This window comes from Pinus tabuliformis, chromosome 8 (genome assembly GCF_031772625.1).
Source record: "Pinus tabuliformis cultivar Carrire ecotype Pingquan chromosome 8, CPIR1, whole genome shotgun sequence".
Lineage (NCBI taxonomy): Eukaryota > Viridiplantae > Streptophyta > Pinopsida > Pinales > Pinaceae > Pinus > Pinus tabuliformis.
The window spans coordinates 1,849,483,410-1,849,502,389 of record NC_142294.1 but is presented as its reverse complement, the minus strand read 5'-3'; positions in this window follow the sequence as shown (position 1 = coordinate 1,849,502,389).

Sequence of the window (18,980 nt, the reverse complement as noted above, 5' to 3'; positions counted from 1 at the left end):
TAGAGTTAATTTCTCTTTCTAGCAAAGTAATTTAGATTTGGTTTCATTATCAAGTTTTCTTTCAAGCAGGTGTGTGTGTGTGTGTGAGATTAAATTTAAAGAAAGTGTGATATTTTCTTTCAAGCAAGTGTGTGTGTGTGATTCCATTTCAATCAAGAGTGAAGCAAGTGTTATGTTTATTTCAAGAATAGTTTAATCTTTCTTTTAAGCAAGAGAAATAGTTTTGATTTCATATTTACTTTCATAGTTGTTAAAGAAAACATGTGCATTTCAGTATCTCAATTTAATTTAGGAATTGTTTAAGTGATAAGGACTCCTAGCACAAACAATGCACATACATTTCATCAGTTTACTAGCCTTGGTTGATAATTCATGTAAGTAATTTAACACCAATTAAATTACCAAAAAATTTGGCATCATTGATGGGGAAGTGTATATAGGATTATTTTCTTTTTCTTTTCATTAAAAGAAATTAAATAAAAATAAAAACGATATGCATAGGGAAATAGATTCTAGAGGTAGATTTTTAAGTAGAGGTAGGAGTTCAATTCCAACATAATCACTCACCCCACCATGACCTCGTAGTTCCACACCATCCACCCAAACTCATATTCCATCAATTGCAAGTAGACATAGACTTATTGAGGTACTTAGATCTAAAATCCAACCTAAATATTCACCAACTCCCTCTATTGAAGCTGTAGTAGAAGAAAACATTCCTACATCCCCAACTGAAGGAGTATTTTTTCTATCTTCAACTGGAGAAAAACTTATAGGACAAGAAATATAAATCCCTAGTGAAGAGGAAGAAGAAGAAACCTATTTTAACATTCCATTGATAGAGGAACCAGAGAATCTAGAGGAGGAACTAGAAAATCTAATTTTGGAACCTTACATTAGTTCCGAGGAATCTACAAGGGCGAGAGAAGGGGAAGGATAATTACATAATGTGAATGGTGAAAAACCTAGTATTGGAGGTGGAAGAGAGGGAGGAAGAGGAAGAGGAGGTGGTAGAGGATATCCAAAACCTTTTGGATTTTCCATCCTTGATGAAGATACCACATCCACAATGAAAAATATCTCACCCTCCATCCTTCCTAACTTTCATGGATTAAGAAATGAGGATCCTAAAACATTGTTTTCGTGGACTCTTCCTCAATTTGATCAACTTGGGCCTAGATTGAGTCAATCTGGTTGTTGATCTGCTATAGGTGAGCAGAGTCTATATATTCCTTTGTGTTGGTGAATAATGTCTGTATTCTTTCTCTCATGGGGCAGACCAAGTGGTTCTTTAGCGCCAAGATTCCTGGCCAATCATGGACTTTGTTCATTAGTACATAGCCCTCTGCAAGGGCATCGATTAGTGTCTACTTCTTTTCTTCCACTTTAGCGATTTTCCCTTGATAGCCCTCGTGTAGATCTCAACTGGGTCTGGCAGTCCTGATCTTACCATCTCTAGCTTCCTTTCCATGTCATCATTAGTGGCTACCAGGTTCGAGCATGCCACCTAGATGTGGTCGCAACAGTTGACTAGCGTGCAAGTCGTGATGTCTATTGATGCTTCTATACTTGCGTCGACGATTGTTGGCCATAACGACTTGAATCTTTGTGTGACCTAATCAACTTTGGCTTCCAAATATGCATTTGATGGCCTCAGGTGATTGTGCTCTTTTGTTACCTCGTGCAGTTGCTTTGTCTGCTACTCATGCTCCTTGGTCAAATCCTCATGGATCTTCTCTACCCTATGCGTTGCTTGCTATATAAATGTGAATAACTGTACCGACAACAAGTGACGGAGTGTGTCAGCTTGCATTGTACTGGGCTCAGGGAAATATTGTTGTATGGGTAGGCCGCTAGTGATGGATTTTTCAAAGTGAGAGGGGGGAAAATGAATTTGTTGTGACTGTTGTTACACAGTAATTTGTCACCATCCCTGTTACTCCTCTTGTCATACCTTGGAGGACTCATCCCGGGAGTTATAAGAAGTGACAAAGTCTAAAAACACTTGCATTATGTTCCCTTGAGCATGTACTTCATGTTCCCTGAAGACACCTCCTACAGATTATCCCTGAAAAGTGTCCCTTTTCCATTGGCGCAAGTCTACAGTATTTTACCCGCGCCAATCATGGAGATCCTCAAAAGAGGGCGCGACCATTGGCGCTCTGTCTTAGAGCAGCAGTCGCGCCAACCAAGTTTAGTCATGCTTTTTGCCTTAATGCACGTCTGACTATTGTTTCCTTCATTACATGGAGCTTTTTGAAGATAAAAAATCAGTCTTATGTTGAGCTCTATCCTATCTCCATCTTTAGTGGCTTTCGGGGAAAAGATGTTAATCCACAAAAGGTGTCCCGGTTTGTCGTATCCTCCTCCCTTCTTCATCTATATAAGCTTGTCCTTATGCATTTGACAAGCTAGTCGCTAGTGCTAAGAGTCAGAGTTATGGAGTGCTAGATGTTGAGTTCTTGAGTTCTTGGAGGAATGCTAATGAGAGCTAGGGAGGTTATGCTGCCGGAGTGGAGATGCAGTGCAAGACACATATAGTTACTCGCCCAGCCAGGAGAGGTTCAACGTCAGAACCATGGTTGTAACTTTTCCTGTTTATTATTAATTAATGAGCGACTGCTATTATAGTTCCAATCTCATTGTCTATTATGGTGTTGATTTATTTCCTTTCTGACTGAAATATAGTTATGCTTTGGTAGATTTTATGTTGGTTTCTGTCTCTCCCTTTGCATGTGCAGGTGTTCATTTATAATCTGCTGGAGCGAGGGATCGGGAATATCAGCTCTACCTCAAACATAGCATTGGACTCCAGGTTGGTCTTTTTAATCCATCTTTGATGCATAACTAGGAACTTGCGTGGCTGCGTGGTTTGATTGTGGCTAGTTCTGCTTTAGACTAGTGGGATCGCCTCTGTCCGCAGAGGGGATTTACCTGTCCAACAATTTGGCGACTCCGCTGGGGAGAAGCTATTGAGTTTGTCTTGCATGATTGTTTTTCTCTCGCTTGCCTGAGTTAATGAACTTTCTGAGTCAGTTCTAAAATTGCTATCTGCTGTTTGGTTCTTCTGGGCACTGTCAGTCAGACCCTGGGAAGTTATATTTTCTTTTTGAGTTAGTAAACGCGGCTGCCGCGTTTTTTCTTCTTACAGTCGTGCCAGTTGGCGCATGTTGCTCCATAGGCACCCGCGCCAATTCATTGTTAGCGCGAGTTGCAATTTTACAGTCGCGCCATCTCTGTGAATTTTTCCAGTTTAATAGCTCAAAGCTCCTTAAACTCAGATTTTTTGTTTTCCATATCTTTTGCCTGCTTCTCGAAGTGTGTTGGACCTCTGTGTGGCTGGTTGTTACTTTCATCCTTCAGTTGTTTGCTTATTTCTATCGATTTTGTATTCCAGCCCTAGAGTACCTAGTGGCTGTGCATGTCGAGCCTTCTGTGGGACGTAGTGGTTTGATCAGCCAGTCAGCTTCTTGATTGTTTTCCGCACTCATCTAGTGATTCACTTCTAGCTTGCTTGGTTCTTGCTTGACTTCATTTGGTTCATTGAACGTCTTTGCGTTTTCCTTTTCTTGGATAGTTCATCTTCATGTTTCTGAATTGGTTCTATATCCTTTGAGTGGTTGTGTTTGTATTCGTGGATCTTGAGGTTTGTTTACATGCATTATGCTATCTTAAAAATCAAAAAAACAAACGAGCTTTTTTGCATTATATTCGTTAGCATCTATTGTTATTTGTCGCTTTTAAAAAGAAAAGGAAAAAGCTGTTATTTCTTGTTATTAGCTGCATTAGGATCTTTGTTACTTGCTTAATGATCATTTTGTTTGTGTGAAAAGATATATCTCTACTCTTCTTTAGGTAGAATTCATCGAATGAAACAATATACTTTTGGCATATAGATTGCATTTAGGAAGTTTGGAGAGACCACATACGGTAGGACCAAAAAACTGAAACATAATTGAAGATAAACTTTAAAATAAACTCAATGAACATAACAATGCATTGGAACATAACGCAAATACTCTAGAGGTCTAGGTTAGAAGACGTGTTCCGGCGTCTTTAAACCTGGTAGTTTATCGTCGAGTGGTTGGGTGATTCCTCCACGGTGAAACGATAAGTGCCAATACGGACTGAGCTCCCATGTACCGTCGCGTATATACGGGAGACCCCACTAGGCTATTATCCTTTATCCATAGGAAGCCGAGTCTCCCGCCCTACGATTCGCAATGCAGTGAACACAGCATTCACGAAGATCGACCACCCGTACCCTAAAAAGTATTCTGTGGTTTTGCGAAAAGTTTGGCACACCCTTTACCTAGAATTCCAGAGCAGTCACTTTTGATCCTTTTCGGACTCCCTAAACGAAAAGGTGCCTGTGAGCGTCTTGTCACTTCGTGCTCATTAAACATTTGAAGGAGACTAGAGTCATCTTTTATCCTTTTCTCGACTCTTAAAAAATGAAAAGGTTAAGTTCAGTGTCTTAAAATTTATTGGCCACGATAACATCTACCCAATTAGATTGTGGTTGCGTTAGACTGAGTAGGATTATTTCTCGTTCGATGGCAGCCTTCCCGGCGCCCACCGGCCAAGGTATTCCTCCTAATGGGAACCCTCGTCCCTTTCCTCCTGTTGGAAATGTCGGTGTTCAGTATATCGCAACATTGTCTTTGCCTGGGTTGACCATTGGTTTACCCGTATGGTTGTTTTCGAACTCGGTGGTTTCGAGTGTGATAACTTCTGTTTCGCCACCACCTCCTCCACCCGAACAACACCATGATGATTCTAAGGTGGAGCCCTCCCCTTCTTCGCCCACTGCTGCGTCCTCATCTTCTACTTCACCTGGTGAAACCTCGGGTTTCAGTAACCAGGTGGCTAAGAAGAAGAAGAAGAAGACCAAAAAGAAGAAGTCCCCTAAGGGAAAGGTCACATCTACCGCAAGAATATCTGAAGTAGAACCACCTTCTGCTCTTCTGCGGAAGGCCAGCTCTCCTTGTCGGTTATGCAAGGCGGACCATTTTCTTTCTGATTGTCCTGGTATCCCCAGGATCCTAGATGTATGGTCCCGTGATCCACCTCGTCCCTTGTCATCGCCAATCGACGATACCTCATTAGTTGGTGGGAGAAAAGGGAAGGTTCGTTTCCCTTGTCGACTTTGTGAAGGTAATCATCTCCTTCGCCTTTGTCCACTTATGGATGAAGCCTCCCGTCTTTTGGAAAGTCTGTCACCTCCCTTACCCCAACTACCCGCTCGATATCAGCGCCTTTTGGCAAGTCGCTCTGCTAACCAAGTGCTCAAGCATAATTCCCTTCTGTTCCAACCTTCTCTTCCTGAACCTACCTGTGCTCCGTCGATTCCAGACCAGTCCCTGGTCAGAACGAATGTTGATTTACCTTCATCATCTCCGCGCCACTTTATCATCAAAGATGAACCACCCGAGTCTAAACCAAACGAAAGTCCAAAGGTCCAGCTCACAAGTGACCCGGTCTTTCAAAAGGTCCAGATTACAAGTGACCCGGTTTTGCCTACCGAGGTTCCATCCTTAGATGATCCTACATCTGAATCCGAACTAGACAATAGTCAAAAGGTCCAGATTACAAGTGACCCGATGCTGCCTACAGAAGTTCTGTCCTTAGATGATCTTACACCTGAATCCAAACCAGACACAAGTCAAAAGGTCCAGCTTACAAGTGATCCGGTTTTGCCTTCATAAGTTACTTCCTCAGATAATATTCTCACTACAAACGATGAAGACCCCACCGTCCAAATTCTGTTTATCAACATAGACTCTAATGATCAAGTGAGCATCCCTCTTATTCCTTTGCAACAGGAAGAAAGTCCACCAGAATCTTATCCGGCCGTTTATCCGGTCCCACCTCCAAGCAACCTAGTTGTTTCCTTTAATTGGGATCAACTAGTCAATCCTCGGTTACCAGCCGCCATACCATTTCGAATTATAGTCCAAGTCTACCGAATGGTTATGGTTGGTACAATTATTGATGAGGGATCTCTTGTGAGTATCCTTTCTTCAACAGCTTGGGAAGCACTTGGTTCGCCACTGCTTCTGCCTGAGATGTGAAACCTTACAGGTTTCCATCGAGAAACTACTCGACCTTTAGGAGTTCTTCCCAATGTGCCTATCACCCTAGAGGGGAAGAATGTTCAAATGGGTCTCATGGTCGTCCAAGGTCCGCTAGATTACAATTTACTCCTTGGACGAGACTATATTTATCGTATACGTGCAATGTGTCCTCACTCTTCAGAGTGATGTGTTTTCCGCACGAAGGAAGGACGATCAGGATCGTAGACCAACTTTCGTTCCCTGGTTCACACTTCACATATAGTCATTTAACCTTTCTAAACGGTCTTATTTCCACAGGAAATGCCTCAACGCCCGCTCCGTCATTCTGATGACGGCAGCTAACCCAGGCACGTGACTGAAGCCCGGGGGGCATGCATCCTCCTTCAAAATCAAGTCTTTCCAAGTGAACCTTCATTCCACCCACTCCCTGAATGCCATAAAGCTTGGGGGGCATATACCTCGATTTGCATTATCATGCTGGGGGCATGCAAAGATTTAATAAGCAAATTTAATAAGCATAGTTTTTCGTTTCAAGCTTATGTAAAAATGAAATTGAATCCAAGCAAAGTTCTCCATGGTTCAAGCTTGTGTAAAAATGAACCCATACCTGATTTACATCCTGTGATTGCCTTTTATCTTCTAAATTCTGCTAGATGAGCCTTGGTTGTTTCATTCCATCGCCACCATCTCTTTGGCCGATCATATGCTTTCACCTGGTTGTTTATCCTTTCCTGAGGAACCGCAGCGATGAGTGGTTTTATTAGCCAGCCTCTTGACCATTACATGTTTTGAGCAGTTCCACCATTACCGGAACCAGTTGCTACCCTTTATACCACTCGTTCCTTCAGGACGAGTCGCCTTTATGCTCTTTTCTGACTCGTAAAATATGAAAATATTGCCGAGTATTTTTCCTTTTTGACTCGTTAAAGAGAATAAAATGGAGGTCTGCTTTCAGCTCTTTTCTGACCATTTAAAAACGAAAAGATTGCCGAGTTTTCCCTCTTGACTCGTTAAATGTTAATAAGGGGCAGTCGTTTTAAGTTTCTTTTTGTCGACTGTTAAAACATAAAAAGATTACCGAGTTTTTGTCGTTTCAAACTTGTTAATGGTTCCGAAACGACGTGGCTTTGACCGCTTTTTTATTTTTTCAGGTCAAAATCACTAATTATGAAAAGTACTCCTCGATCGTAATGATCGGGCGGTTCTTTCGGGTATTATTTTATACTTTTTCGGGCCCGAGAGACACAACTTTACGAAAAAGGACACCCCTGGAGTTTTCTTTTCTGCTGTCTTTTCAAACTCTCTAAACATGAAAAGACGCCGAGTTCTTCCTTTGTCAGACTCATTAAAACTTGATGACATCGGATTTTGTCACACCACAAGCACATGCTATCCCCATCAAGCTTGTTAAAAATAACTGGGGTACTCGCCAGAAATGGCGGGGGGAAAAGAAAATTTTTGACCCATCATTATTACCGTGACGGCAGTATGTCGCTCTTGAACATGGCACTTTTCTGCTTTCGTGTCCAGGGTGGGGATATCTCATCTCACATTTTTCACTTACTTCCATGGACATGGGTACCTGATTTGACCTCTCATCCACTCATTGCCTCGTCATCATGACCTTTGATACGTTGATGTCCAATACTGCCAATTCCGTTAATGTGCCACCGATATGTTCAAGAGAAGTTGACCTCTGCAAAGGAACAACATCCCTCTGATAGTTTGTACAATCTTGATTCACAATATTGTCTCTCTGTCTCGTGTCGATGATGTGGGAAACATTATGGCCCACCTTCGATCAAGGTCACTCCCTGTCGACTTCAACTCATTATCCAGGAAGTTGATCTAGAGACTCCCTTCCAGTGCCTTGGACCCTGCATGCCTCAATGGCAGGTTCTTCGTGTTCAACGTGAGGTTTCCATCATTGGCCTCCGATCGAATGACTCTACGGGTGTTCGACTTCAGATCATTTATTCACACGTCGTAGATTGTACCTATATAGTACCTTGAGGGCCATCGTCATTATTGGTGGTACCTCTCGCGTCTGTTAACAGTTTCCACTATTGACTGGTAATCAGACGATGTTCATGCATGTTCGACATCAGCTCACATATTCACATGCTTGAACTTGTACTCTTGTTCGGGTCGAGATGGAGCACAAGACCCTGGATTGTGTCTGTTGTAATCCAGGAGTGATTCTTGATACTTGACTCATTCACTGGATGGCTGCGACCATACCTGAGTCAATTCATTGATCCTAACTAGATGGCTGCGTCCATACTATGGATCTAGATTATTTATGTACTCTTTTATGGATGGCTGCGACCATACCACGTACATCATGTAATTGAACTATCAGTCATGTCTCTTAATACAGATCCTCGGCGACGGTAACTATATGTGTTCTTATGTATGTTCTTGTAAAGCATTTCACCCCTCTCCACCTCTCGGACTTCATGCTTTAGGGGGCATCTGTTACACAGTAATTTGTCACCATCCCTGTTACTCCTCTTGTCATACCTTGGAGGACTCATCCCGGGAGTTATAAGAAGTGACAAAGTCTAAAAACACTTGCATTATGTTCCCTTGAGCATGTACTTCATGTTCCCTAAAGACACCTCCTACAGATTATCCCTGAGAAGTGTCCCTTTTCCATTGGCGCAAGTCTACAGTATTTTACCCGCGCCAATCATGGAGATCCTCAAAAGAGGGCGTGACCATTGGCGCTCTGTCTTAGAGCAGCAGTCGCGCCAACCGAGTTTAGTCATGCTTTTTGCCTTAATGCACGTCCGACTGTTGTTTCCTTCATTACATGGAGCTTTTTGAAGATAAAAAATCAGTCTTATGTCGAGCTCTATCCTATCTCCATCTTTAGTGGCTTTCGGGGAAAAGATGTTAATCCACAAAAGGTGTCCCGGTTCGTCGTATCCTCCTCCCTTCTTCATCTATATAAGCTTGTCCTTATGCATTTGACAAGCTAGTCGCTAGTGCTAAGAGTCAGAGTTATGGAGTGCTAGATGTTGAGTTCTTGAGTTCTTGGAGGAATGCTAATGAGAGCTAGGGAGGTTATGCTGCCGGAGTGGAGATGCAGTGCAAGACACATATAGTTACTTGCTCAGCCAGGAGAGGTTCAACGTCAGAACCATGGTTGTAACTTTTCCTGTTTATTATTAATTAATGAGTGACTGCTATTACAGTTCCAATCTCATTGTCTATTATGGTGTTGATTTATTTCCTTTCTGACTGAAATATAGTTATGCTTTGGTAGATTTTATGTTGGTTTCTGTCTCTCCCTTTGCATGTGCAAGTGTTCGTTTATAATCTGCTGGAGCGAGGGAGCGGGAATATCAGCTCTACCTCAAACATAGCCTTGGACTCTAGGTTGGTCTTTTTAATCCATCTTTGATGCATAACTAGGAACTTGCGTGGCATCGTGGTTTGATTGTGGCTAGTTCTGCTTTAGACTAGTGGGATCGCCTCTGTCCGCAGAGGGGATTTACCTGTCCAACAACTGTGGAGTGAACTATGGAGTGGGGGTTATAATGATAGGGTTTGGGACCACTATGACATTTATAGAGAAAAGTGGCCTGTACGACTCAATCCTTTCTCCGTGCAGAACAATGTTCAGGCTTCCAACTTGTAGTGGGTCAAGTCCTAGCATTAGTGATGCAAGTGGGGTTGGTGGTGAACCACTGGCAGAAGTGGTGCCTCTTTCTTGCCCTGCTAACTCAACTTCTGTTTCCACAATTGTGCGTCATCGGCCAGACAGGAGGGTTTCTGACAGGGTCATGGAGGTGGAGGCTATGTGTGAGGATGATTCCTGAAATTGTGGTAAGGTGGTGGACTTGGGGGTAGGAATCTCTTCAATAATGGGGGATGTGGAAACATAGTACTTGACCTCATCAATAAGGTTGAAAACTAGGGTGGTGGTGGTGGAGCAGTTTTCGGCTTTTTGATGACCGAACTGCGAAATATTATTTTCTTCTTTGGTTTAGGGACCGTTGGTTGAGATTGTGGGTGGGTTACTCTTGTGGGGAGTTTCATGGTGAAAGGCGTTGTGATAATGTGTGAGAACATAATAGAACCTTGAAATTGGGTGGGATAATTGCTCTCACCTGATTTTCCTTCAAAACTCATGATTGTTCGTCTCAGCTCGAACATCCTCTCCTCCATCTAGAGCACCATTTCTTGGAGGACATATTCGGCTCGCCTTTTCCTGCTACTTTCTACTGCATCTTCCCCTTGCACCTACTACTTCAAGGCTTCAAACAGATAATTTTACTTCCCATCAACAATTTCATAAGCCACCACTGGCCATGATCCCACCTCATTGTGTAGTGTTGTTGCAGTCAAGATGAACCTTTGCAACCTCACCTTGAATGTTTCGGGGTGGACACACCTCATCCTAAGGTAGGTGTGCGGGTGTGAAGATCTATACAATATTTCTTCTGAGTAGTCATCCAACAGAGTCATAGGTATCCTTTGTGTCTACCTTAACGTGGCTAGCATCAATTCGTACCAATCCTTGAAGGTTGTCTTATTTATCTCCTTCATGCTAGGGTCTCCCGATGCCCTCCATGGTTCATAACGAAGAGCTATCGATTGTCCTTCGACGATGGTTGCTATTTCAGTTTCCTTTGGTGGCCTCCATTTGCACACTACCAAAGACATAAAAATGTACCCAAACATGAAATTGGTAATCCGCTTGTGTACATCTCCACAGGCTTCAAAAAGTTCATTAAGAACAAATGTGGACCAGTTAAGTACCTCTCCTTCGCAACAATGTTGCGCAACCGAAATTGTGTCCAGTGTGCACTCGTCCTTCATAAAATGTCTCATTTTTTTTCCTGCTATGATGTAGCAGGAAAATATTATGTGAACATTGTTAATCATATCCATCTTTGCTCCCCTTCGACCCCGCTCAGTACCTTACCTTACATAGTAATTATCATCGCTCTTCTTCTTGGCTCTTTTAGCCCTTGCCTAAAATGATGTGTTGACTACATTCCCTCCTGCTAAAATCCCTGTTAGACAATGAATATCATCTACATGAATGAGGTACTTCTTATCCAACCACAATGATCCTCCGTGCATCCTTCTCACGAAAATTTTAGTACAATGCATTGCAGCGAATTGAGTGCCGAAAATAGGTAAGCTTCTCAAATGGAGCAAGGTCGACCTCTGTATTCCTCTGAATTCCTCCTTGACTCTAGAAGTTTTAGTTCCATCCTCCCTCTAGATGTCTTCTGCATAAACTTCCCTCTTCAGAGTTAGGAATTGGAAGAAATATGTAAGATCATTGTCAACCAAAATCACCTTATCATATTTTCCATACAAGTTGTCGACCACCACAATTCATTCATCTAACGGATCCTCTGGGACAAAAAAATCCCCATCACCTCTAGTATACAATTATTATCTAAGGCTTCTCCCTTTTGTGTTTCTGCAACTATTCTTCAGATTGAGTCTCGAATTCTTCTGTTATTTGCAATTGAAACTTTGTGATTTCCTTCATTGTCCTATGAGTTAAGTAGTTGGGATTGTTGCAACATTTCCTGACTGAACCTAAGCAACTAATTACTCCGGCTATTTTCCCCATGTTTTTTAGCCTTACTTTTCCATCGTCGGCTAACCTGGACCTGACAACTGTGACATGGATTTAGAAAGGACGGAGTGGGCTACATGGTGTATTAATTTTGTTGTGATGACTTATTTATTAACTAAACTTGTGCTTAATGGGAAAATATTTTGTGGCTCCTACTTTGACAATTACATTATTAGTTACTTATTATGGAAATGACTATTGGTATGGCAAAAGGGACGGGTACGCATGTGATCATAAAAGCTGGAAAAAGCATCTTCCTACGTGTAATTTGCTGACTGTGACTATTAATTCTATTTTTCTCTCCCCCCGACCACAAATCGGTTGTGGCATGATGATAATGTTGCCACAACATTACCATCATTTCACTTATTTTTATGATAAAAGAAAGACTCTAGCTAGCTACTAAATATGACTGACTATATATATATATATATATATATATATATATATATATATATATATATATATATATTATTTTTTTATTTTTATTCACTTGCGGGCTTGTTTCAGAGACCCTCTTTATTTGGGATTTGTGGTTGGAGCAATGTGGAAGGGCTTTAGGCATGTGCCATTTACCCATCGATGCAACATGATTCCATCCAATTGCACCAACCTTACTACTCCTGAGGTTCTAATCTCTGTAACTATAAACGGGCCCATCGAGTGCATCTGCAGTTTCCCTGGGAATTTCTAGAATTTGTTGTCATATAGTAGTACCTGATCTCGAACCTCAAATGTATTCTTCCTGATATGCCTATCATGCCAAGCCTTTTGCCTTCTCCACTCCACTAATTGATGAAACTCAACCAAGAACCTTGACTCGTCTAGCTCCATTAGCTGACTCAATCTCTCTCTTAAGGCCATATTATTTGTCATTCCCTTGCTTCACATAGAAACATGCTTGGTATTATAAATTTTGCTGGCACCACTGCTTCCCTCACGTATACCAATTGAAACAGAGCTTGCTTATGAAGTTTCTTTACTGTTGTCCTGTATGCCCATAGAGTTGCAGGTATTATTTCATCCCAGTCATCCTTGTTGGTTGATACTATCTTTGTTAGACCTTTCTCCAATATTTTGTTGAATGCTTCAACAGTGCCATTGGCCTGTGGGTGATACAGACTGCTCTTGTTAGGTTGAATCATGAAATTATTCAGAAGAGTCTCAATGGTTTCGTTCAGAAAATGCATTCCTTGGTCGCTTGTGAGACTTCTCGGACATCCAAACCTTGAGATTATGTTCTCAAAAATAAACCTTGTAGTTGTCTCTATTGTACAGTCCTTGACGGGTGTTTCTTCTGCCCACCTGGTGAGGTATTTTGTTGCGGTTATTATGTATCTTGCACGTGAATGCCTTGCTAGTGGTGTAATGGGTCCAATGAAGTCTATTGCCCATTTGTCAAAGATTTTCGTTGTGTGGGTGGGATTTAAAGGAAGCTCATCCCATCTCGAAGGTTTTCCAATCATTTGGCAAACATCATAGCCCTTAGAAAATTATTTAGAATTTTTATGTATGGTTGGCCACCACAGTCCCGCTTGCAGTATCTTCCTTGCGGTGGCCTTCCCTCCCACATGCCCTCCTACGAATCCCACATGAAATTCCCATAGTACATCTTTTATTTCATGCTGAAGGACGTAGCATCTCAATACTTGATCTAAGCCCATTTTGTAGAAGTGTCCCGCGACCAGTTGGTAATTTGCTACCCTTACTACTAGGTGTCACTTTTATGCTTTCGTATATCCTTCTGGGAAATGACTTGTTGTTAATGATGCGGCGATCTCTTCTAGGTGATCTGAGACAGTCTCGATTCTGAATAAGTCAGCATCGGGCAACTGATGATCCACTGCTCCTTCATTCTCTCCTGTCTCCAGTCATGATAAGTGGTCTAGCCCCACATTCATCCTGCCGGGTTTTATGATCCCTCAAAAATAAATTCTTGGAATAACAACATCCATCGGCATATTCTTCCTTCCAATACTGGTTTGTTTACCAAGTATTTCAATGTTTAATGGTTTATAAATAATTTGAATGGTGCTCCCAAGAAGTAATGCCTAAACTTTTAGAGAGAGTAAACCATGGCCAAGGGTTCTCTTTTGGTTGTTCTATAGTTTCTTTCTGCCGTTGACAGATTTCAACTCACATAATACACTAGGTGGTCCACATTCTTCTCCCCTAGCTGCACTAATACCACACCCAGTGCTATCCCTGGTGCATCAATGTGCACATGAAACATTTTGTTCCAATATGGATAGACAAGGATAGGGGCGCTTACCAATATTTATTTCAACATATTCAGTGATGTCTGACAATATTCCTTCCAAATGAACTCTTTCATCCTTTTCAATGACTTTTCCATTTGGGTTGTGATGGATGCATAATTCCTGATGAAACGTCGGTAGTAACTTGTATGGTCAAGGGTTGTCCTTAGTTGCTTCATGTTGCGCGGCAGTTCCATGTTGACAATTGTTGCAACCTTCACTAGGCCTACATATACTCCATCCTTGCAGATGATATGGCCTAGTTGTGTTCCAAAAGGGATTGTGAAAATGCATTTCTCAAGGTTTAAGGAAATTTAAATTTGTCGGCACCTTTCAAACATAGCCCTTAATAAGCTGGTGTGTTTCTTCAGCAGGCTATATACTGTCCAATTGTCTATATACACCTCTAGGAACCTGTGAATGTGGTCTCAGAAGGCAGCAATGAAAATCCTTGAGAAGACTGCTAATGCATTCTTTAATTTGAATGACATTACATTGTATGCATGTGACCCCCACTCAGTAGTGAAGGTTGTTTTCCTTTTATCCTCCTCGACTATTCGAACTTGATGGTAGCCTGAGAATCAGTCTGTAAATGAATATGCTTCCTTTCCTACCACATTGTCGAGGACCTCATCACTCAAAGGTGTCAGGAACAGCTCATGCACACATGCATTTTTCAGACTTTTGTAGTCAACGCATACTCTGATTTCGGTTGCATCCTTCTTGTTTTGTATGATTATCGAACTTATCCACTCTACTTCATCTACTAGAAATATAATCCCTTCTTCCAACGTTTTTTTCCTTCTTAACCTTTTCCTTTACCCTAGGGTTTAATATATATGGTTTGTGCTTTATTGGATGGGCATCCGGCCTTAGGACAATCTTCATTTCCCCTATGTCTCCCTTTATCCCCTTCATCTCCGCTATTCAAGATGGAAAAATGTCCTAGTATTCTTGTAATAGGTAAAAAATTTCTTTTGTGGTATGTTCAACCCAATAATCTCCTACAGACATTATTTTAGGCTTATCCTTCGTCCCAAAATTTTGTGTTCTTAGCTTCATTGGAAGAAGGTGAGCACCTTCTCTTGAGGGGCTCTCCTGCATGTCTCTTTCTCCTTATGTTTCCTCAAAGGTCAGGTGTCTCAGTCCGTCTAACTCGTCCTCTTTTAGCTCTGTGTCTACCTTGTCACAGGTCGCATATTCTGGAGAATCTATGTCATACAGATACTGCAAAAGACTTTTTTTGGGACACCATTGAACTGATTTTCCTAGGGTAAACAAAACCCTTTTAATCTCCTAGAGTGTCTCAGTCATGCATTCCTCGTTACCTTTGAATGAAAAACTGCTAACAAACTAGACCTCCAAAACATCCCAATCCACTGTTTCCTGATGGAGATCCTCTTGTACGTACCAAGCTTGGGGAATAGTTTCCAAGGTATGAATAAACACATGTACCCACAGATCCTTTGGTATTGCCTCGGTTTTCCAATATTTTATGCAGTCTTCAGTATGCCTCTCGGGACTTGAATTCCCTTGATATCTCACCTTATCCTGTGGTCGGTATTTATGCTGGGTAAATATTCCGTTCATGGCTTGCTTGAAACTCGCCCAGTATCTTAGTGTGTTGCGATGCGTTCTCCACCATCTTGCTGGTGTCGCCATGAGAGCAATATCTAGGAAGGGAATATTTTGATCGCTCGTCATTTCCCTGTCTACCTTGTCCAAGAAGGTGTCTACTGGTTGAATGCCATAGTATTTGGGATAGTCACTTATCTCCATTCCTATCCAATTTACTCGGTTTATCATTACACAAAGTCTAGTGTTTAGTTCATACCCTCATTGGAGCCATGCATCCCATCTATCCTCTGAACTAGTATCTAAGATTTGGATACTTCTTCAGCTGAAGGACCCTCTTGGAGTAAGATTTATGTAATCTTCCTTTTTTCCTGTTGTTAGCATGTATCTGCTCTACCATTCCCAGTTCATCCCTGTCATCTACTAGCTCTGTGAACTTGGGTCAATGATACGGGTCCAAGGGTTGGATCACCCTCATTCTCCTTATGCTTCGAAAATCATCAACTCTTTCTTTAGGTCAATAATGACATAGTTTTCATAGGCCCAATCGATCCCAAGGAGCATTGAGTATGGCTCCTTATCTCCCATTATGTCAATTACCTCAAATTCAGTGTACGTTTTCACCCCCGCCACATCTACTTCCACGTTTTCTAACCTTCCAATGGGAAGTATACAATACTGGTTTTCCATTCTTATCTGAATCGGTGGGTATTGTTAGAAAATTATATATTACAAAGCAATGGAACATATAAATATATTGCAAAAATATAAACATAGAAAACACATAAAACAAGAGAGACACAAATATATGTGTTTCACCCAATTTGGGCTACATCCACGGAGAAATAGCCAGTCCTTCCTTTTATATTATCTAGCAAACTAAAGAGATACAACCTACAAAAGATCTCGATAATTCCCTCTTTTCTCTCACACATTCTCCTCTCTTTTTCTCACTTAGAATATAGATCTACATAGATGCAATACAATTCCCTCATATATAGTGAGGGGTTGCCTTCTAGGGAAAAAAACCCTAAATTAAACATAAATTCTACTGTCAAATATCTGCCTAATGAATGGCCCAAATTGACTACGAAATTACAACATTTTACAAGGCAATTATACATCTATTTTTAGCTTCAGGGGCCCTACCCCCGATCACCCGCCAGGGGGGGCTCCTAAAGATTGTTTTTGCTCCCCCTAGACACCCCTTGTAGTGCAAATACTACTGGCGGTGTTTCCGCCACATTACGAACTGGGGTCCAATGCAGTGATACCTCTAAATAAAGAAGATAATTAGGCTCCACACCCACCAAGTATTTCAAATGAAGCTTCCCCATTTCCTCTGATGTTTTCCTGGGTAGGATGTTTTCATCTGATCCCAAGTCTAGCATTGTGTCCCTTATCTAGAATCCCGTAACCTGAGCATTAATTTGGAATTCCTTCCCGCTTCTCTTCTTATTTCGCCTCACCCTCCTGGAATGCTTTTCTGGTAAGTTTGCAAGTGGTCGTCCCACTTCCTCTTCTTCTACTGATAATGCAACTTTTAATCTCTTTCACAATTCCTTCAACATGTATTCATCTTTGACAATATTCACGAATAGTTTGAACCATTCTTCAATTGGTTGGTTACCATCAATCACATGGTTGCTTGGTCTTTGGTCTTCTGTTGGCTTATTGAGGCATAACCTAGGTTCAGAGTTAAGTTAGCCAAACAAATCCCGGTACTACTGGCCCTTTTGGCAACAGTCTATGGAGCACGGACTGAGGTCTCACCTGAGGTAGTATGGGAAGGTGCTAGAACCAAGTTTCCACACCCTAGAGATGTTTGATGAGTTCAAGTGATTTGCGATTCACCCCTGCGCTACCCAACATCTTGGTGGCAGATTTTCCCAAATCTTGCCCATAAATCACATTTTAAATGCTTGTCGCCCAATCCATTTGGCCTCAAGTCGAGCATCCCATCATGAATAGTGACTTCAACAGTCACTTTCTAGCCAACCTATGTGGCAGCACAACCCCCTGTGCGCGGTTGTGGACCTTGTGACTGTATGCTTCTGCGCGCATCTCTAATATCGCGTAGCTCCTGGGCATAATAGTTTATAGTCCCACGCTTCCTTCCAACTACCTGGACCACTAAGATTGTCCTTCCCTTGGCTAGTCAGGTGGTCGCACCACCCGTGTAGAGTTCTGTTCTGTCCTCCGTCGTAGTTCCTCAAGAATCACCACCTTGTATTGTTACGGTCGGCACCGTGCACTTCACCATTTGCAATGTGCTACCCTGATCACTATGCTTAGCAATATTCGGTCCAAGCCAAGGCATCAGACTAATTAATTCAATGCAATAAGCCTCAACCCTGTCATCGTGATCGCACACCTCCTGTCTTACCATTCTGGTCTTTTAGCCAAGAAAATATTTCGTCTGACACCTTCTTGACTCCTGCGTCCATCAAAGCCCTTTTCTTCCTTAACCATACCCTTTCTTTTTCAAGTTCATAGAGTCTAAGGTTTCCCTGTTGGATTTCTTCCTCAAGTCCCATACGTTCTGTCCCTTGCAGCTGTGTGATCCCTCCTTTCCGGGTTTCGCAAACCATCGTATCCATGGGTGCTACTATGCGCAGAATAGGCTTCGCATGCTCCATAGGGACAACAGCATATGCTTCATATTTCAGCTTCGAAAGTGCTCGCGCAGTTAGGGTTTTGCAGATGGTCCTATAAGCCCATAGAACTGTTGGTATGCGCAGGTCCCAGTCATTGCATTTCACATGGTGGACAGTGTTTAGTACTTCACATACTTTGTCAAAGGCTTCCATGCGGATAATCTTCGGCACGCTTGGTGTTATCATACTTCGTCATTTGCGCCATTATCTTTCTCGCTCCTGCTTGTTGGTCATGTTTCCTATCACGAAGACGGTGTGCATTCGTGCAGGCTCTGCACCATACGCCTGTACCCATCTAGAGAGGTGGGCACATAGGCTGTTTCATCCGTCATACCCAGCTTTCATCCATATCTGAGGCTTTCCAAACCACCTGAGCATCATCCTTCTTCATTTGCGCCAGTCCTCAAAACTTCTTTGATGTGTACCCCACCATCTTACAGGCGTAGCGTGCAGTGCCCATTTCATAGCATCAAATCGTTGTTGTTCTGAAACTTCTTTTTCAAATTTGTTCAAGAAATCATCCACCTCGGTCAGCCTGTCATACATAGGCAGATCTCTAACCTCTGTTGCAATGTAGCGCAACAACCTTGTCATCATGTTGTAGTTAAGCGTGGTTACCTCATGTAACTGGTTCTGCCATCATTCTATCTCCTCGTTTGAATCTGAGGTACAGGAGCTTTTGCGCTCCCATGAAATATTGCCATCCGCTGTTGGATTCACCCAGTCCTACTCCCATGCGGTTATCTTGTAAATACAGTCTAGATCATCATCGCTATCGTAGTCGCGCACTCGCTCTGTGTAGCAC